The following is a 23,016-nucleotide window of genomic DNA, read 5'->3' as shown; positions in this document are numbered from 1 at the left end:
CTATAGTTCCAAGTTTTTTCTTTTCCTTCTAAAGGAAGGACTGCTAATTTAATGCACAATAATTTTTGAAAACAAGAGAAGAATATTTATTTATAAACCAAATTATGGTTTGGTCATGCAGGACATGCAAATAAATAGAAAAATAAATGTTGATGCATACATGTCATCAGGGACATGCAAATAAATAGAAAAATAAATATCGATGCATACATGTTATACCATTAATATTACATAGAGGGCCAAAGTTTAGAGAATAGTACGCACCCAAGACCATATTCACAATGGGACTTGATAAATATTCATTTTTTAAAAATGATTTATTTATTTGAGAGAGGGAGAGTGCATGTGGGGAGTGGCAAAGGGAGAGAGAGAGTCTCAAACAGACTCTGCACACTGAGCATGGAGCCTGATAGGCTCAAACTCAGGACCCTGAGATCACAATGTGAGCCAAAACCAAGAGTCAGATGTTAAATGGACTGCACCACCCAAGCACCCGATAAATACTCACTCAACAAATATTACTGTGCTATAGTTTTCCATGGGATTTTTATTTTATTTTATTTATTTTATTTTGGTGAACAATAAATTATTTTGGTGAGCAATTAATGAAAAGAAATTATATTCCCAGCGACAGAATAATCCAAGTTTAAATTTCATTTTTCAATCTTGAATCTATAAAAAACACAAAAATAATAACATTACAGGGATATTTGGTTTCCTTTTAGCTAATCAAATGCAGTTAGTGCAGTATTGATGTTTGCATTTTGATTTTATTATAAGATAGTATACTTATAATTAAATGCTGCAACACCCTTTATGAAGGACAAGTTTTAATGCTTAAGACTCTGATAGTATCCTGGGGCACCTGGGTGACACAGTGGTTAAGCATCTGCCTTCTGCTCAGGGCGTGATCCCAGCGTTGTGGGATCGAGCCCCACATCAGGCNGCGTGATCCCAGCGTTGTGGGATCGAGCCCCACATCAGGCTCCTCCCCTATGAGCCTGCTTCTTCCTCTCCCACTCCCTCTTCTTGTGTTCCCTCTCTTGCTGGCTGTCTCTATCTCTGTCGAATAAATAAATTAAAAAATCTAAAAAAAAAAAGACTGATAGTATCCTGTTACTACAGGATCTTATGCAATGTAGTAAAGTCATGTAGTCAAACAAAAAGTCAATAAAATAAAACACACACGCACACACACATACAAATACACTCTCTGTCCTTTAGGTTGAGTCTTATTATTGTGTTTCCCAGATAAACATTAGAAAGAGAGTCTACTGATGTTATATTTTATTTCCATTTCAAAAATATTCACCATTTGCTGAGGTTTTCATCTTACACTAAATTGTCCTTAATCTGCACAAATAGTGATATATATATTTTTTTACTTCATGGGAGTTCATTCAGAGGGAAGATAATGTTTTTTCTTAAAAACAGGAAAAAAAGTCACTCCACACTTTATTAATCATACAAACTATATATTTTTTGTATTTAGATTTGTAAAGTAGACAGAAAATGCTTTAAAATATATATATTTTGTAAGTTCTACATGTTTTGATTGTGTATACTTGTGGCTATTTAAGAACTTGATTTTAATAGTTGTGGGGTTTTTTAATAGTAAGATAAAGTCAAATTAATCTTAGTTTTAGTGAAACAATGACCTTTGAGTTTACAGACAACATCTGGAGGAAACAGCTGGGTAACTGATCAGGTGTTTTTTCAAGTAGAAGTGCAATGTGGTGTTCCTGTGGTACTGTTTAGAGATTTTCAATTCTCACATCATGTAACACACAGTGGTGCTATTAATTAGAAACTGATGGAAAGCCAGAAATAAATCCGTATGTCAAGTAGAATGTCTTACATGGAGGAGATTGGAAAGTCATGCAACTTTCTGAAATTGAAATGTTCAGAGTAACAGCAAGGATAACAGACTCCCTGCTACCAAGTCAGTGTTTTCCAAAAGCTAAATGTTAATTTCTCTAATACCTAGTTTGTCTTTTAAATGCATAACATTAAAATGGACTTTCCTATTATTTAAAAAATTAGTGATACAAAAAAAGCTATTGAAATGTTGAAGTTACATTGCATATATGCCTTATAAGATAAATTCAAATATTATGCATTTCCTACTACTTCAAACTTAATAGGAATAATGTTATTATTTCCTTTCACTACAGATCATTTGCTTTTTTTCTTGACCCCTAGTGAGGAGTGTATTACTGCATCATAAATCATACATGGGTCATAAACTTCAGTTTCCTCTTTGGCTGGTAGACTGGACTTTTCCTAGATTGTGTAACAGGATCTGTGCTCTTAATGCCTACGCTATTACAATGGATAGTTCCTACTGCCAGTTTCTTCTCTACTTCTTTTGTGACATATCGGCCTTGTCAAGCCTGACTGACCATTAAAAATCTACAGTTCGTCGCTACTCATTGTGTAGTGTGTGAAGCAGGAGCCTGAACGTGACCTGGAAGTCTGCTCAGAATGCAGCATCTCAGGTCCTACCCCAGACTTCTTGAATTAGAATCTGTAGTTTCTCAGGGTGTCTGGATGACTTGTCTGCGCATTCAAGTTTGAGAAGTCCTGCCTTGGAGCAATGCTCTGCCATGGTTGCACGTGAATGTGCTTTTAGGGTTCTAAACTGTTACCTGAATCCTATCACCAAAATGGAATCTTTGGTTGAGGAGTTTGGGGGGATAGAGGGTGGAATAAGCATCTGCATTTTTTAAAAGATCCAAGGTGATGATGTGGCAAAGATAAATTTAAAAACAAATTATCTGGTGGGTGACATCAGAATTACCTAAGTGTGCCTGTGAAATTGTGTACTTCCAGGGGCGCCTGGATGGCACAGCGGTTAAGCGTTTGCCTTCGGCTCAGGGCGTGATCCTGGCGTTATGGGATCGAGCCCCACATCAGGCTCTTCCGCTATAAGCCTGCTTCTTCCTCTCCCACTCCCCCTGCTTGTGTTCCCTCTCTCGCTGGCTGTCTCTATCTCTGTCAAATAAATAAATAATTAAAAAAATGTGTATTTCTGGATCCTTCTCCAGAGATCTGTATTTTTCTTTTTTTCTTTTTTTTTTTTTTAAAGATTGCATTTATGTATTAGAGACTGTGGGAGTGAGAGCAAGAGAGAGAGCATGAACAGCAGGGAGGGGCAGAGGGAGAGGGACAAGCAGACTTCCCCTTGAGCAGGGAGCTCCACATGGGGCTCAAACCCAGGACACTGATCCCAGAACCCCGGGATCATGACCTGGCTGAAGGCAGATGCTTAACTGACTGAGCCATCCAGGTGTCCCCCCAGAGATGTGTATTCTTTAGCAATAGGGCAGTTGGTTGGAAGCCCCCAAACTATCACCTCACAGTCCACAATTAAACCCTGGCCTTGTTAAAGCTATGTAAAAAATCTGAACAAATGATTAACTGAAAAAAAAATTACAATATTTTCTATATGTATATGGAATAGAAATAATGTGAATAAGTAAGAAAGTCTTCAGACATGTTTAGTCAAGGTTAGGTGCCAATTTTTTTAAACAATTCTTTCAACTTTGCCTCCTCCAGCATCAATTCATCCTTGGGTAGAAAAATGCCTTTAACACTTATAGGGGTCACTCATATTCTCATATCACATTGACCAAAGGAAAAGAGAACAGTCTTCAGAAGTTTTTTTGTTTGTTTGCTTGTTTGTTTGCTTTAGAAGAGTAAAGAATCTTTCCTAGAAAGTCTTAGCAAATAAATCCTTCATGCTTGTTTTTAAACTAACCATTGAAACCAGGTCATTTGCTTATTGGCTTAAGCCCATCTGGGACTTCAGGACTGTTACAACTTAGGGAAAAGGTGAAATCTACCAAACAAAAATCAGGGTAACTGGCTGAAAAGAAGGGAACTCTATCCTGGAAAAGAAATCAGCAGATATTTTTCTAGATTTGTTTTTTTTAATGTACTTTGAAGAATTAGACCTTGTAAATAACTATGTATTTTCAAAACACAGTACTTTGGATTCAATAGAAAGTTTTAATAATATCAAAATGTTTAGAAAAAAATTGCAAACAGAAACTGTTTTTAATTTGTTATAATAGATAATCTTTTTTCAGTTTTTTTGAGAAATAATTAAAATGCACCACTGTTTAAATTTAAGGCATACAGCAAGATAGTTTGATTTATGTATATTGTGAAATGTCTGATTACTACAATACGTTCAGCTAACAAGAATCTTCTTATAGTAGAAAAAGAAAAGAGGGAAGAAAAGAATAAAGGGGAAAAAATTCTCCTTGTGATAAGAACTCTTAGGATTTATACTCTTAACAACTTTTCTATATATTATACAGGAGTTTTCGCTGTAGTCATCATGCTATAAATTACATCCCTAGTACTTATTTGTCTTATGATTGGAAGTTTGCACCTTTTGACCACTTCCCTCTAATTCCTTCTTCCCCTAACCTTGGCCTCTGGATAAGCAGAAGTCTGATCTTTTTTTCTATGAGTTGTTTGTTTTTGGTTTTTGTTTTTTTGTTGTTTCTTTTTCTGGTTTCATATGTAAATGCGATCATACAGTATTATAGTATTTGTCTTTATCTGTCTGATTAATTGCACTTGGCATAATGCGTTCAGGAACCATACATGTTGCAAATTTCAGGAATTCCTCTTTTTTATGACTGAATAATATTCCATTCTGTGCATGCGTGTGTGCACACACATGCACACACACACACACGCACACACACATGCACACATACACACACACAGCTTCTTTATTCATCCATTGATGGACACTTAGGTTTTTTCTATGTCTTGGCTATTGTAAATAATGCAGCTGTGAACATGTGGGAAGATATTGTTTTTCATTATATTTGGACATATTCACAGAAGAGGAATTGCTGGATCATATACTAGTTTTATTTTTAACTCTTTGAAGATCCTTTACATTGTTTTCTATAATGGCCATCCCAATTTACAAGTCCACCAACAAGGCATAAGGGTTCCTTTTCTTTGCATCCATTTATAAGCATTAATATCACTGGTCTTTTTGATGATGGCCATTCTAACATGCATGAGGTGATAGCTCAATTGTGATTTTAATTTGCATTTCCTTAATGACAAAAGATGTTCGGCATCTTTTCATATACCTGTTGGCTTTTTGTATATCTTTAATGAACTGTCTGTTCATGTTCTTTGCTTAGTTTTTAATTGTTTTATTTATTTGTTGTTGTTGTTTTGTTTTTGTCTTTTTTTTTAAACTATTGAGTGATACAAATTCATTATATATTTTGGATATTAACCCCTTATCAGGTGTGTAGCTTACAAATATTTTTTCCCCAATCCATAGGTTGTCTTTTCACTTTTTTGATGGTTTCTTTTGCTGTGCAGAAGCTTTTTATTTTGATGCAGTTTCACTTGTTTATTTTTTGATTTTGTTGCTTGTGCTTCAAGTGCCATATTCAAAAACTCATTACCAAGACCCATGTAAAGGAGCTTTGTTCTTATAATTTTGTTTTGGAGTTCCATGTTTTCAGGTCTTACATTTAAGTCTTCAGTCCTTTTCTAGTCAATTTTTGTTTGTGGTATAAGATATGGGTCCAGTTTCATTCTTTTACATGTGAATATTGAATTATCCTGGTATGATGTATTGANGTGTGTAGCTTACAAATATTTTTTCCCCAATCCATAGGTTGTCTTTTCACTTTTTTGATGGTTTCTTTTGCTGTGCAGAAGCTTTTTATTTTGATGCAGTTTCACTTGTTTATTTTTTGATTTTGTTGCTTGTGCTTCAAGTGCCATATTCAAAAACTCATTACCAAGACCCATGTAAAGGAGCTTTGTTCTTATAATTTTGTTTTGGAGTTCCATGTTTTCAGGTCTTACATTTAAGTCTTCAGTCCTTTTCTAGTCAATTTTTGTTTGTGGTATAAGATATGGGTCCAGTTTCATTCTTTTACATGTGAATATTGAATTATCCTGGTATGATGTATTGAAGAGACCTTGAATCTTTTCTCCCTTGAATATTTTTGGCTCCCTTGTCAAATATTCGTTGACTATATACGTTTGGGTTTCTTTCTGGGCTCTTGATTCTGTTCCATTAGCCTGTCTGTTTTTATGACAGTACCATACTGTTTTGATGACCACAACTTTATATATATATAGCTTGAAATCAGGAAGTGTGGTACCTCTTGGTGCTGTGTTCTTTCTCAGGATTTCTTTGGCTATTTGGGGTCTTTTGTGGTTTTATATAAATTTTAGTAGTTTTTTTTCTATACCTATAAAATAAGCCATTAGCATCTTGATAGGACTGCATTCAGTCTCTAGATGGCTTTTAGAGTATTGCTATTTTAACAGTATTAATTCTTCCAATTCCAGATATGGATGTCTTTCCATTTATTGGTGTGGCTTCAATTTCTTTTATCAATATTTTACAGTATTTAAAGTATATCTTTCATGCCCTTAAATTTATTTCTTTGTTTTATTTTGTTTGTTTTTTAAATTCAATTAGCCAACATATGGTACATCATTAGTTTCAGATGTAGTGTTCAATTATTCATCAGTTGTGTATAACACCCAGTGCTCATCACATCATGTGCCCTTCTTAACGCCCATCGCCTAGTTACCCCATCCCCCCCACCTGCCCTCCAGCCACCTTCAGTTAAATTTATTTCTGAGTATTGTTTTTGATGCTATTATAAATGGTATTGATTCCTTTCTTTTTCAGAAAATTTGTTAGTGTATAGAAATGCTACTAACTTTTGTATATTAATGTTGTACCCTGCAACTTTACTGAACTCATTGATTAGCTCTAACAGATTTTTGTTTGAGTCTTTAAGGCTTTCTATATATAAGCCATCTATGCAAAAGATAAATTTTTACTTTTTCCTTTCTGATTCTGATGCCTTTTATTTCTTTTTCTTGCTTGATTGCTCTAGCTAGGACTTCCAGTACTATGGTGAAGAGCAGTGGTGAGGGTAGGTGCCCTTGTCTTGTTCCTGATCATAAAGAAAAAACTGTCATCCTTTCATAACTGAGTATGATGTTAGCTGTGGGCTCATCACATATATGGCCTCTATTATCTTGAGATATAGTTCTTCCATGCCTAATTTGTTCAGTTCTTATCACGAATGGGTGCTAAATTTTGTTGAATGCTTTTTCTGCATCTATTGAGGTGATCATATGATTATTTTCTTTTATTCTATTAATATATATTATTATTGATTTGTTATATTAATGAGTAGATATTAATTCTATATATATCTCATTGATTGATTTCCATACACTCTCATATTCCAGGGATTAATCCTACTTGATTATGGTGAATGATCCCTTTAATTTGGTGCTGAATTTGTCTGCTAGTATTTTGTTGAGCATTTTAGCATTTATATTCATCAGGGATATTGACCTATATCTTTCTTTTCTAGTGTCCTAATTTGGTTTTGGTGTCAGGATGATGCCAGTATCATAAAATGAGTTTGGGAGTGTTCCCTCCTCTTCAATTTTTAAAAAGAGTTTGAGAGGGATTGGTGTTAATACTTCCCTAAGTGCTTGGTTAAAATCACCAGTGAAGTCATCTTGTTTTGGGCTTTTTTTTTTTTTTTTTTTTTTTTTTTNTTTTAATTACTAGTTATTGGTCTAATCAGATTTTCTATTTCTTCCTGATTCAGTCTTGGCAAGTTGTGTATTTCTAAGACTTTTTTTTTTTTTCGTTTCTTCTAGATTGTCCAGGTTGTTTGCATGTACTTGTTCACAGTAACCTCATGATCATTTGAATTTCTTTGGTGTGAGTTATAATGCCTACTTTTTAATTTATAATTTTGCTGGTTGGAGCCTTTCTCTTTTTCCTTTGGTTAGTGTAGCTAAGGGTTTCTCAATTTTGTTTATCTTTTTAAAAACCAACTCTTAGTTACTCTTTTCTATTGTTTTTCTGTTTTCTAAGTTATTTATTTCTGTTCTAATCTTAATTATTTCCTTTCTTCTGCTAACTTTGGACTCTGTTGGTGCTTCTTTTTGTAGTTCCTTAGGCATAGAGTTAGGTTGTTTATTGGGGCCTTTTTTGCTTATTGATGTCGATCTTTATTGCTATGAACTTCCCTCTTAGACCTGCTTTACTTATATCCCATAAATTCTGATATGTTGTGTTTCCCTTTCCAATTGTCTCAGAAACCTTTTTTTTTTTTTTCACATTTAATTTCCTCTTAATCCCTTGGCTGTTCAGAAGAGTGTTAATTTCCATTTTTTAAATCTAGGTGGGTTTTGTTTGTTTGTTTGTTTTGTTTTGTTTTGTTTTTTTATTCTTGCTAGTTCCTTGTCAAACTATCTGTTTTGTTCATGCATGTTTTTCCTAATTTTGTTAGTTGTCTGTGTTTTCACATAGTTCATTAAACTTCCTTAAGAGGATTATTCTAAATTCTTTCTCTGAAATTTCATAGATTTTCATTTCTTTAGGTTCTGTTAGATCTCTATTCGTTTCTTTTGGTGGTATCATATTTACCTGATTTTTAGGGATCCTTGATTCCTTACCTAAGTAATTTGGCTCCTCTCCAGATATTACAGGTTTGCTATGGCAGAGACGGTTCTTCACCAGTCAACTCAGTTTCGGTTTCTGGGTGTGTCTGCTGGTAATGTCATTCGTGACAGGAGTGGGGCCTACTATTATGGCTTATTTTGGGGTGAGGCCCCTGTTTGAGCTCTGAGGATAGGTATGAGGTGGGGGTGTGCCACTGGTTGAGAACAGTTGGCTAGGACTGCTGGCTTGGTTCCCTACCCAAGTGAGGCTGTATGGGCTCTGCAGGTCTTTGAATTCTTTGGTCAGACTTACTAGATGTTTGGGACTAAAAACTGTGTTCAGTAACAGATGGGGCTATGAATTAGCTTCCTGGCAGGATAGCAGGTCAGGGCTCAGGGCCTGTACAAGCTTGATATTTGGGAGCTTGAATCAGGCCTGAGTGTGCACTGGTCCAGAAGCCCTTGGTTTTGCTCTGCAGACAAGGGAAACCATGGTCTGTGGTCTCTGTTCAAGTGCTACTGTACATTGAGCTATTGAATTGTTCAGTGACCTGTGGGATCCCGTTAGCTTCCCTAGTCAGACAAGCTGAAGGCTGTATTTTGTTATAAGCAGGGATATAAATTAGATTTCCTGCTGGGCATAGTGGGAGAAGCAGCTCTAAAACTGGTAAAGCTCTTAGGTTGTTGTTTTAACTCAAGCCAACCTTTGCCTTGGGTTTTTTGGCTGAATAGGGCCACTGGCTTTGCCTTGGGGGTGATCAGCTCTGTTTTCCTGACTTGGCTCAAGTGCCACTGCGTTGCTTAGCTTCCAGGAGTTTACAGGCTTTCTCATCAGATTAGGCCAGAAGACTTTCACCACAGAGGGTGGGGCTATGTCTCAGCCCCCCTTGCCTAGAAATCAGGGGAAGAAGACATTCCAGGCTACTCTTAATTTTCCAAATAGTCCCTCCTGTTGGGAAAGGCTAGAAGCTACTCTCAGCCTTGGCTGTGAATTAATACCCCTAAAAGGCATAGCACAGGAGTCTCCATGTCAAGTACTGGCTTTGCTTTGGGGCAAATCAGCTCTGCTTGCCCACCTCTTGTCTCAAGGGCCACTGGACTACATATCTTCCAGGAGTTGTTGCCAGCTCTTCTGATCAAATGGGGCTGGGAGACACTTTCCACAGTGAGTGGTGCTGTGACTCAGCACCTTGCCTGGATATGGGCAAACCAGACTCTTAGCCTGACAAAACTCTCCATTTGAGGATCCAAATGAGGCAGATCTGCACCTGCCAAGTTCCCTGGTCAGAGTACACCCCCAACTTGGTCCTGTGATGGGGGAGCCACTGGTGGAATTACTACTTGAGCCCTATTGGTATAAATCTGGTCTGCCAAGAACCCAACACTGTTTTTTGGAAGTCACCCACCCTCAACCCCCTTACATGCCAGCCAGATTTCCAAAAGGTGGGAACCGGAGATTCCCTGGCAGTCCCCATCGTCCATGGTCGAAGTAAGGGTGCCCCAAAGTGACCCACAATACTAGGAGAGGCTGGTTGTCCCCTGGGTTCTCTTTTCCCATGGGAGGAGCTGAGGGCTCAGGGGACCTGTCTGGGTGGTGGGGTGCTGGCCTGGGGGTGGGGAATGTAGTCAGTGTGTAGCTGATTCTCTTACCCTTCTAATGCAGTCTATCATGTCTCTCAGACAGACGGGGTACTTCAGGCTCAGCCCAATATTCCAGGATTCTTTTAGTGGTGTGCTGTTTTGAATAGATGTTAGTTGCTCTTCTTGTGAGGGGGAGCAAAGTCAGGAATGACCTATGTTGCCATCTTGGTGATGTCACTTCCTAAATAATACTGAAGAATAAAATGTCTTAACTAAAGTCTGGAATGTCATATCTATCTCTAACTGATATGTAGCTGAGTTAAAAAAAAAGTTTCTCAAAATTTTGTTCACTTTCATACAATGAAAACTATTTTTGCTTCTCTCAGTATATATTTAAATTCTACTCACAGACTCAATTTCACCATATGAAATTTTATAATACAAATTCCATGTTACATTTGAGATAATCAATCATGTTTCAATGTAATCCACATTGCATAGGAGACTTTTATTATGAGCATTATCGTTGTAGTATAGTAAAGTGCATTGTTAATGAAGCATGGAAAAGGAATAATTTCAATTAATAGGCATATATGTCAAATTTCAATTAGGACTATGTTGGAATCCAAAAAGAGATATGAGCATGTAAATTTAAACCTTTGACCTTCACCATAAAGAACAAGGTCTGAGAGAGAATTAAACTATTTTGATGTAGCATACAAATTTGAATAAATTAATGTGTCCTGAACTCTTTGTCGTGACTCTTCGACTGCATGTGATTTTTAAAAATTTTATGTACTTGCAATTTATGCCTTTGAACTTTTAATCATATTAAAACACCTACAAGTAAAACAACAATAACAACATTCAACAAAAGTTTATTGTGTGACTACTGTATTCGGCAATATACCAATACTTGGCTGACCGGTCTTGAATTAGTGACCAATGAAACATATCAGGCTTATAGATATTTTTCCCTAAGAAAACAACAATAATTCCTCAGTATTATTAAATATTTAATGAATTTTCAAGTTTCCTTTATGTGTGTGTGTGTGTGTGTGTGTGTAGAGAGAGAGAGAGAGAGAGATTGCAGTTGGTTTATTTGAATCATAATTCAAATAAAATTCACACATTGAATTTAGTTGACTTCTCCTTTAATTCTATTTTAATCTCTTGGTTGCTTTTTCCTCCGTGTAATTTTTTATTGATGAACTGAGTTCTTTTTCCTGTAAACTTTCCTGTTATCAATTGTTTTGATTGCATACTTGTAATACATTTTAAAAGTTGTCACTCTGCCCATGCATTTTTTGTAGTTAAATCTGGAATCTTCTTCTGATTCAAGTTTGATTTTTTTAAGAATATTTTATGAGGATTGCAATGTTATAGATGGTTTTAAAATGAGTGTTTTACTCAACATCTAAAAGTGAATTACTTTAAAATGTGAGAATATATATATATACATATATATGTATATATATATATTCATATACACACAAGTATTTGGAGAATCATCTTCCTTAATGAAGCCACACACATATTATTTGATAACCCAGTGACCTCTTTCAATTATAATTTTCCATTTAAAAAAGTTGTGAAATTTTTTACTTCATAGTCTTTCTACATTCTGCTTTAGCAAAAGCATCTCCAGAATACTCCCTTACATTTAGGAGGACATTTACTTTTTGCTTAAAAGTAGATTTTTTGCCCCCATCCTTAGTCTTAAAACCTAATCTTTCTCTTCTTCTCAAGTCATTTTCAGAGCTATACATATAAAAGGCAATTTATTACATACAAAATGAGATAAAGGGCATAAAATTTAGGAATTGAGATGGATGACATGTTGTATATTGTTCTGAGCTGAGGTAACCAAGGTCAAACAGAAGTAAGATTAAATGGTTATGCCCTGGATTCTCAAAGCCTTTTCCAAAAATATGTAGGAATGAGACACAGAGAAACTTTAATTCAAATGTCAACTGAGACTTAGTAATTTATCTGAAATGCTGAGATACAGAAAAAGATCAAACAGTTAAAGTAATTGTCTGTAGCACACTGCAGACAATTGATAGAACTATCTCAGACCTAAACAGCACTTATGGATTAATGTTGAGGGATATATTTGCTTAGTTAGAATTAAAAACAATATGTTACTTGCAGCACATAGTTTTATCTAGAAGTGTGACTGATACAGAGCAGGCTTTGCAAGATTTTAAAAATACAGACAAATAGGAGCTACTGTACGTTAAAATAATAGTTTTGAAGTTATATCTTTAAAATTGCTGTGAATAAGGGTGCCAGGGTGGCATGGCTGGTTAAGTATCTGACTCTTGGTTTCTGCTCAGTTCGTGATCTTAGGGTTCCGGATCCAGCCCTGTGTCAGGCTCCACACTCCCTGGGGAGTCTGCTTAAGACTCTCTCTCCCTCTCCCTCTGCCCCTCTTCATCCCTGCACATCCCGTCCTCTCTTNGAAGTGTGACTGATACAGAGCAGGCTTTGCAAGATTTTAAAAATACAGACAAATAGGAGCTACTGTACATTAAAATAATAGTTTTAAAGTTATATCTTTAAAATTGCTGTGAATAAGGGTGCCAGGGTGGCATGGCTGGTTAAGTATCTGACTCTTGGTTTCTGCTCAGTTCGTGATCTTAGGGTTCCGGATCCAGCCCTGTGTCAGGCTCCACACTCCCTGGGGAGTCTGCTTAAGACTCTCTCTCCCTCTCCCTCTGCCCCTCTTCATCCCTGCACATCCCGTCCTCTCTTTCTAAAAATAAAATAAGTAATTTTTAAAATTGCCGTGAATAAACAGTGAAATATATTGTTAAAGAATGAAATATTTATTATTTTACTCTGACCCCAGGTTCCTTTCACTAAATTTCTTTCATTTTAAAGACAAGGAAAATGAAGCTAAGGAGGCTTGATTTGAGCCTGCTCAGAAAACAGGCTAAAGGAAGATCTGAGACTTGAAACTTGAACCTAAGTTTGACGGTGTACTGCTGTTGTATGTGTGGTCATTTTTGTTGTTTGTTTTTAAAGCTCCTGAGTCACTGATTTGATTTTCATTTTCTAGAAAAGCTGCTTCTATCTAATATAATATTTCCGTTAATTTAGTATATAGTCTAGTTTTATAAACACCAAGTAATGCATCAAGTTTGTAATATATGTAGAACCAAACTTTTCGAAGGACAGTTTTTGTGCTTTTCATTCTTTAGAGCTGTTTGTTTCACATACTAAAACAAATATGTGTTATTCTTACGTTTAGGTGAAAAGCTCACTGTATACTTTTACTTGGATATTTACACTTGGGAATTACAAGGAAAATGCAATACAGATCTTCCTGGACTTACTATGGAGTTACATCATGATAAACCCATCATAAACTGAAAATATTCTAAGTAAAAAATGCATTTAATATGTCTAACCTACAGAATGGCATAGCTTAGCCAAGCCCACCTTAAATGCTCAGAACATTTGGATTAGCCTACAGTTGGACAAAATCATCTAACACAAGGCCTATTTTAGAAAGCGTTAAAGATTTTTTTAAAAATATTTTATTTATTTTATGAGAGAGAGAGAGCGTGTGCTCCCCCACCACACACAGAGGTGGGGGGGGAGGAGCAGAGGGAGAGAATCTCAAGCGGGCTCCCTATTGAGTTTGGAGCCCAAAGCAGGGCTTTGATCTCATAACCCTGAGATCATGACCTTAGGTGAAACCAAGAATTGGATGCTTAACTGACTAAGCCACCCAGGTGTCCCCAAAGTGTTAAATATCTTATGTAATTTATTGACTACTGTGTTGAAAGTAAAAACAAAATGGTTATATGGTTATGGAATAGTTTTGAGTGTGTTGGTTGTTTGCCTTTGTGATTGTCTGGCCACCACTACGCAGTTTAACAAGAGAGTGTCAAAGTGCATGTCACCAGCCCAGGGAAAGATCAAAATTCAAAATTTGAAGTATGATTTCTCCTGAATGTGTATTGCTTTCACACATTATAAAGTCAAAAAAGTCATTAAGCTGGGAGCCGTCTGTAATTGCCATGCTAGTAATAGTTTATTCATCTGCCCTGAGAAATTATTTAATACTTGGTATGTCAAACAATATTTTCTAATAAATTTGTTAGTAACTACATTCCATCTTGCTTACTAAGGGATATTATGAATTTGCACACCAGGGTCCTTATCTGTTTCTGATGGGCTTATGTCAAAACTTTATGTTTGTGTGCAACACACACACACACACACACACGACACACACACACAAAACCAAAAAAAACCAAAACCAAAAAACAAAAAACGAAAAACAACAGAATGGTAAATTGCATAGTATTGGTCTGGTTTCTTTGATTTTATAGTTTATTCTCTGGTCCTATGTCTTACAAAGACATCTTACATCTTACTGGTTTAGTTTGGCAATGCAGAAAATATTGACACACTTCATATTTCACTGAAAGGGCAATTTGATTTTAAACCATGCAGGCCTAGGTTGAAAGATGCTGTGAGAGCAGGTGGAGCAGAGAGTCTGATCATCAATATGGTGATTTTATTTAAACTATTATTTAACTCGGACTGATGTCTTGTTTTAACTTTAGAATATGATGACTATTTCATCAAATTAATGATTTTCTATGACTGGAAATGCACACCATAAATCCAGGTGATTGATAACTTCTGTAGAAACTACTAATGATGCGGTCCACATCATTATGGCAATTTCCTGAACTATATTCTGTGACTTTTAGGACTATTAAATGTCTGTATCTTTTGATTGTTCCTCTAATCTTACATACCATTTAAGTTTATTTCAGGAAGAGGCATGTTCAATAATAAGTAAAATTTAAATTTCAAAATTAAAAACTATGTTTCAAAATGGGAACTAAATTTGTAAGGTAAGTTCATTGGTATAAAAAAAGAGATACCATATTCCATTATTCAGATGATTATGCTTATTAGTGCAAAAGTCACTTGATGTGTATGATAAGAAGGTTTCTAGCAGATGTCTCTTTGATGTTAGATATAAAACAGCACATACCTCATTAAACAACACATCAAAAGCATAAAGATGCAACCATTAATCTATATTTCATAATTTCCCCATAATAACTCTAAGTAAAACTCATTGAACACAAATGAAAGGGCTGTAGAAGAAGGTGATATTAAAATTCACATATGGTTCAGTCCTGTTCCTTTGAATTCTATCAGGCATCTGTTGGTCCAAATTGAATATAAAGAATGAAAAACAGTTTAATAGATGAGTGATAACTTAGGAACTTTTCCAGTAGGAAAGTTGACCACTTTCATGAGTTCATAAAAAACATACATGTTATCAAAGAATGTTAGACTTAGTTGAGGTGCTAAGTGCCATCAAACTCAATCCTTACACTTTTAGATGAGCAAATTGAGGCACATAGCAATTACCTAACTTGCTTTAACTCACCCAGTTAATCATATTAGAATCTTGATCAGAATTGAAGTTTACACAAATATTTCAGAGCTCTTTGTAGTACTCTGCAAGCTCTTAGAAGTTTACTTTCTGTCTCAGAGAATCTTCATTTCTTGGAGTTGGAAAATGCCTTATTCAGGGATGTGTGCTATTTGACAGCATAAACAGAGGCCCAAGGCAGGTAATATATGACATACAGAAAGAAGTATCATTAGTGTAGAGAGCCTCTGTATTCACTTAATGCCTACTTAGCCTTATTACTCCTCAGTTATGTCAGATACAACCTTCGTAAACATGTCCAACACTGGTGTTTCTTATTTCTGTCATTATTATTCTTGTCCTCCCCAGAAACCTGGTGAGAGACTTCTATCTATGCTCTTTTTCTTAAGTCAATTGTATATGTAATCTTTCATATATATATGTATATAGCCTTTTATATTATATATATAATATAACCTTATGTATTATATATATAGAACCTTTTAGCTCTCTTCAGCATTTACTTGACTCTGAGTCCTGTTTCCTGAAGTCCTGAGACCATTTTTTTTCCTTTCATGGCACTCCAGAATGACCCTTCCTAAATCATTCACCCAGCAATTATCACATAAGCTTAACAGCATATTTACTTGCTCATCCAGTGTATGTGCCTTGAGGGTGGGAATTGGATCCAGCTCATTGTATTTCCAACATCTAGAATTGTGCCTGGCTTATTGGAGAAACATACACATACCACACCCAGAGACACACACCTTTTTGACCAAATGAAATAATTAAGCCATATTTTAGGAAGAAATCCCTGATTACTTATTTTCAGTTTCCAATTTTCTTTGAAGTGTGTCCATCATTTTCTGGAGAGGATAACAAGGTCTAAGATTTTAATGGGATTTAGCCCATTTATTGTATTATAGTTGAATGGATTGCTTTTATGCACTACTGAGAAGAGCCTGTTCTCTAGAAAATCCTACTTGATCATGAATAATTGTCTCATCGTTTGCTGTAAAATATAACATAGATTTTTGGTTTCCTCTATCCCGCTAGATCATTAATGGCTATTTGGAATTTATTTGTGACGATCATCAGTGAAGAAATAACCAATGAACAGCAGTTTTGTTTGCTTACAATGTGCCCATGCAAATATCTTTATTTTATTAAAAATGTCCAGGCTTCAATTATCTGTAAATATAGTTGCTATCATGAAATTTAAATATTCACATAATATCAACATGTAATTAAAAAAATACAGGGAAGAATGATACCAACAAAATAAATTATCTACCCTTTGCATATACCTTTAGGGTCTTGAAGTCATGCTAACATATATAAACTGTAATAAAACTTTACATGAAATGGTAAATCAAATATTTTTTGAAAGCTTATCAAAGCTCTTATACTAATTCTTAAAACAACTGCTTTATTGCAAACACATTGATATTTATTATATTATGTAGTATCTTTGTTATATAGTGAGTCCATAGCATCCTCATAGAATTTATTTCTGTAAGAGGAGGGCCTAATCTGCATAATGCAATTTTATTTACTTTTCTCCTCCCCAACACTATTACCTGAATTGAAATCATTGCCAGCCTTCTGTGTTTGGATGAGATGAGTAGAAACTTTTACTCACCATTTAATTGCAGATATTTAGACTTTAAACTATTCATTATAATTTTGGATACGTTTTAATATAGCTATTTTTCATAAGGTGAATGTGTTAGCTGGAAAATAAACATAATTAGAACAAATAAATCATTAACAATTTTATTTACATTTTGAATACATTCCTTCTCTTGTATTTTGTTCATTGTTACACACTATACAGAAGCAAAGTTATTAAAAATTCAAACTGCACAGAGATTTTATGGACATCATTTATAACTACGATAGTATTTGGAACCCAGTCTAAATTTAATAAATCCTTTTGAAAACAAATAATGCCAGCTAATAATTACTTAGTACTTCTCAGTGTTTTGCATGCATTACAAATCAAATCCTATGTCCAGGGATTTTGGGACTATTTTTATCCTCCTTTTATAGATGTGAAAAGTGAAGCACAGAGAGGTTAAATAACTAATCCAAGGTTACACGGTTTGTAAATAGAGGATCCAGATTTCCAACCCAGGCAATTTCTCTTGACACTTTTAACCACATCACTATTCTGTTTTCCTGAAGAAAAATATTTTCAGCTCTACCCAGAACTTTAGTTGTCCTGAAATGTTTTCGTGGTTATTTTTTAATATTATGGTCCTTTTTAAATATGGTTGAAAATCAAAATCAAGTAGGTAAATAGAACTTTTTTTTTCCATTTCAAAGATTTTATTTATTCATTTTAAAGAGAGAGAGCATGGGAGGGGCAGAGGGAGAGGGAGAAAGAATCTGAAGCAGACTTGCACCGAGCACAGAGCTCCATGCAGGACTCAATCCCACAAAGGGGGGGGGGGGGCAAAAGCTGAGCAAAAACCAAAGAGTTAGAAACTTAACAGACTAAGCCAACCAGGCGCCCCAAGTAAATCTAACATTCTTAGAGCAGAAATGGCACCACAGTTATACTTCTAATGCTCAGCTTTTTAGTATAAGAATGCCGTATTTACTAAGTTAAAGTAACTCTTTCAGAAGAAATGATTTAGACTTTTGCTTTCTCTGAGGCAGATTACCCATCTGAAATTTCTATTAACAACCAGTGATGTTTTTTAAATTCCTTCTTGACCAATTTAACTGTGGAAAGAAATTCTGATAGCTTTGTTTTTAAAGTGGTTCGTTTTAATTGCCCAGCTTGGTAATCTGCCTCACAGTCATCTTTAATATGTTAGAGCACCACAGTATTCAGTACAACCTTCTTAAACTGATAGTTTAGCTATCTCTATCAAAAGATAAAGTCTTGAAGCACTGTTTCAGTTGTAATTTGAAACACAAATTATCCACCCTAAAACTTAGACTATTATTTAATAAAATAATAAGAAAAATTTAAAAAGTTACAGTTTGGCTTAGATTTATCTGCAGATTAATGGAGAAACTCCAACATATACTGGAGCGTGTGTGTGATGTGTTTGTGTTTGGGAGAGGGTAATCTTTGAGGAGGTAAACAGTAAAAGAATAGAGGGTATGGTCCAAGGATTATAAATTCAAATACCTACAAGGGCTAGGCAGGAGCAGAAAAGAGGGAAAAGGAGTCAGATAGGAGCAGTAGCAAACCAAGAGATGTGCCCATTTAAATGTAGTAGTTCCAACGAATTGTTGACCTGCAGGGAAGTAGGAATCCCTGTAGCCAAATCTCAGAGCCCCGGAGAAATACTACATTCAGATTTGTGTGAAGATATCTCTATGTTCACATCCAAGCATCTAATCCAAACATTTTAGTATTCTCCTTAAACCAGTCAAAATATAACTGCTGAACAGATCTAGCCCCAAGAATACAGTTTTTGCTTTTATGAGAGAGTCAAGATAGCACATTGGAGGAGGCAGAAAAAGAGAACTCTCAGTGCAGAGCCTGCTTCTCTCTCTCCCTTTGGCCCTCCTTCCTCTCCTGTTCTCTCTGGCTCTCTCTCCCTCTCTCTCTCTCAAGTAAATAAATAAAATCTTTTTTAAAAATTAAATAGGCAATAGAGATAACATTAAAGAATTCATAATATCACCGTTATAATTCTAGTTCACATTCCCTAATTTGAGTTTAGTAATTCTTAGTTAGTTGCTTATCATCCCTATTAAAATAAAAAAAAAATTCTTCAGTTAAGATAAACATTTTAATTCCAGAACTAATGGATAATACCTGAATATTGTTGAAAGAAGGAAAAGAACTTAAAAAATATTGTTTAATAAAGTAAAATGTTTCTCTGGATGTCTTACAATTGACTTTTTTAAAAAAAGAGTTTATTTATTTGCAAGAGGGAGAGTGAGAGAGTGAGAGAGAGCAAAACCAGGGGGAGCAGCAGGCAGGGGGAGAAGCCGACTTCCTGCTGAGCAGGGAGCCTGATGTGGGGCTCCATCCCAGGACCCTGGGATCATGACCTGAGCCGAAGGCAGATGCTTAACCAACTGAGCCGCCCAGGTGTCCCACAACTGACTCTTTAAAACTCAAGCTAATGCAAGGTTTCAACCAACAAATTCTATTTTTATGTATAATGTAAGACTCTTGGTCCCATATCCTTCTAGGCCCAGGCCTCTTGAAACACTTTGCCGTCTTCTCTGAGCATTATAGAGTTTAGCAGTTTTACATTATCTAGCATTTAGTCCCATACCAGGTCCTGCTCCTTGACTTTCTGATCAAAGAATTCATCTACCAATCTTATTCCTGAGAAATCCATACTCAGATGTTAGAGATACTTTCTCATGAGGTAGGTATTCAGAAGGAATTAAAAAAACTGGTTCACAGGAAGGGTTATAAATTGATAGCATGAATATACTCATATTGGAGCCATACATGGGAACCATCACAAATCAAATCATATTATTATAGCATTGCTCAGAATTACTACATTTCTTAGTGACAAATCCAAATGTTTTTCAAGAGTAAAGGTTTATGTCTTTCTCTTTCATTTTCACTTCACTTTGTTTAAGAAATTTCTAGGGTATTTAGTTTTTTTGTATTATAGGAGAATATAATTAAAGATTTCCTTTCAAAGGATCATACCTATACAACAGACTTAGAAAAAATGAAAAGATAGCCTCTGCCAGAATCAGATGCAAAATTATCTATTTCTAATGTGAAAATTGGGTTTAGAAAATAAGTAAGAAATAGACTGAGGTTTATAGGATTGCTACTTTTCTGAAACTACCTAACTACATCTTCAATATGATTTCACCCTTTTGTTTGAAGAATTATAAATTAGCAAAAATAAATTCCAGGGATGCCTGGGTGGCTTAGTTGGTTAAATGTCCTACTTTTGATTTCAGCTCCTGTAGTGATCTCTGGGTCCTGGGATGGAACCCCCAATCTTGGACTCCTGGCTCAGTGGGGAATCGCTTCTCCCTCCCCATTGCCACTCCCTCCAAACATGCTTGCTATCTCTCTCTCTAAGAAATAAATAAATCTTAAAAAAAAAAAGAAAGAAAGAAATTTCAGTCCACCTGCTATCCAAATACAAAACCACACAAATACAAAAACATAATCCCAATCCTTAACAAGAGAAAACAAACAAAATCTTGTTTGATTTTGCATGGTTGCTGATACCGTTACTTACCTTTAACTTAAAAATCTAGAATTGATTATTTAAGCACAAGCAGGGGGGCAGGAAAGAGAGAAGCAGGTTCCCCACTGAGCAGGGAGCTTGATGCGGGGCTCAATGCCAGGACCCCAGGATCATGACCTGAGCAGAAGGTGGATGTTTAACCACTGAGCCACCTAGGCACCTCAATTTTACTGTGTTTCTTAAGATAGGTGAGCAAAACAGTGAACGTAAAATATCAGTCTAATATGAGAACATCAGTATTTCAGTTGTTACCAAGACTTTTCAAACCTGTTTATATAGAAGTTGTTCTGCTAGGCGCTCCTTGGGTATGTAAGGAACCTCTATGTGTTAGTAACTTTCTACAGGCCACAAATGGGCTGTGCTATTCATATGAGTTATTTTATTCTCACCATAATGTCCTAAGGTTGGTTTCTTCGTTTGCCTTTTGCCCATAGGAAAACTGAAGCTAAGAGAATTTAATTGCTGTCTATCTCAACTAATAAGTAGCAGAGCCAGGTTTAAATTCAAGCATCTTCTGACACAGTAGTTTACTTGTTGAAGACATGTTGTCTACTTCTAAGGGATGGTCAAACAAATTTGATGGAGATAAGACATGCTCACAAAAAGAAAGAGAAAAATGCAAATTAGTATGAGTAACATGTCCAGTAAGTAACCTATGGGAATTTGGTGATTAATCCTGGGCTTATCAATAGAATGGTTAGAGAATTAGACTTGTTTGAGATTTTAAAGGAAAGAAAAACAAAGTGAATTAAATAGTAATCAGAGTAGAAAATGTACAAAAGAAGATACATGCATGGGTTTTCATGAAACTTTGAGAAGAGACATTAGCTTGGGAAGGGAAGAAGTTACTTTAGGTAGTAAAGGGAGAAATGGTCAGATAATAGTTTAGAGGTACAATAGTGATTACACTGTACTCAAACTTCAGTAATTCATTTGAACTGTGAACTGAGAGAAAATAACATGAATGGTAATATTTCCATAGAAGACATGCCCTTGATCATTTCTCTAATTTCTAAACATAATTTAATAAAATACAAATACACAGACACACCCACACACACCCACACACATGCACATGCACACACACAGGGGCTAGATGATTTTCCCAAAGTGGAAAGAAAAGAAGACTATTTGCACATGTACATTCATTACCCTTTATACCTATAAAAGAGACTGGAGGGGATGAGATAGATAGATAGATAGATAGATAGATAGATAGATAGATAGATAGATGATAGATAGACACATATAAATACATTATATATACACATATATACATTATATAATATATATAAACATTTGAGGGGCTGAAAAAGGAAATGGTGGCCACTTGTGGTCTCTCCTACTCCTACCACTGCACAAATAATAATAAAACAATAAAAATGCATTTTTACATTTTTAGTGCACTATCCCAGGAAAAGCAGTATCATCTTACCACCCTATAAATTTAAGGACTCTCTTCGTTAGTATTTTAGGATAAGAAGACTCATCCCTTTGAATCCTGTACTCATGATACTTTTTTAATATAATGCTAGTTAGTTTTGAAATGATTTATTCAAATGTATTGCAGACATCTAAAATTTTAAGGGAAAAAAAAATCCTGAAACTGATATTGGATTTATATATACATCTGTAATTTTAGCCAGCTTATGAAAGCATGATATCATTCCCCTGAAATTTTGAGAATTCATTCATTTAGTAAGCCCAAACAATATACAGAAGTGCAATTGATTCATATTTGAGCAAAATCCCCAACTTGCAAATATTCTCGGTTTTGACATTTTTGTTGAGAATCACTATCTCCTCCAGTCTCTTCCCTCCAGCACACAAACATTTAGTACATTTTACCCCACTTGTTTCAATTTTTTAAAAACAAAATAACTTCAACAATGCATATAAAAATGACGAAGCCATGATTACATAGCTGTATTTTGGGAAAACCATTGTTTCTTATATAGGATTATTTTCCCATAATCTTATCTAGAATTGTGATTGTTCCAAATAACATTTTAAACTGGAGATTGGGTAGAATTTAAAATGCCTATTCATCTACTATGTTTTTTTTTTCTTTTTCTTTGAGTGCATTTGTATTTACTTCTCTTGATTTAAGACTAAACCAGAGGAAGAAAATGGAATCATATACATATTAGGTTCATTTATTTGAGTAAAAAAAGAAACACATGGTGATAGGCTACCAGTGATCTATAGATGACAATAACAGCTCGTGTTGAAAATGATTCTATGGTAAGTAATAGTTATTCTCAAAATAAGGCCGTATATAAACTATAAAAATGAGACAGACAATGCCCTCAGGGAACTGTTTTCTGCACACTA

General features: G+C 35.3%; 1 pseudogene; it reads left to right on the top strand.

Moving 5' to 3' along the window:
- Positions 1 to 14,925: 14,925 nt before the first annotated feature.
- LOC100468659 overlaps positions 14,926 to 23,016 on the top strand; it is a 33,626-nt pseudogene continuing 25,535 nt past the window's right edge.

Source organism: Ailuropoda melanoleuca, chromosome 2, assembly GCF_002007445.2.
Source record: "Ailuropoda melanoleuca isolate Jingjing chromosome 2, ASM200744v2, whole genome shotgun sequence".
Taxonomy (NCBI): Eukaryota; Metazoa; Chordata; class Mammalia; order Carnivora; family Ursidae; genus Ailuropoda; species Ailuropoda melanoleuca.
This window is presented reverse-complemented; position numbering and strand designations above follow the sequence as displayed.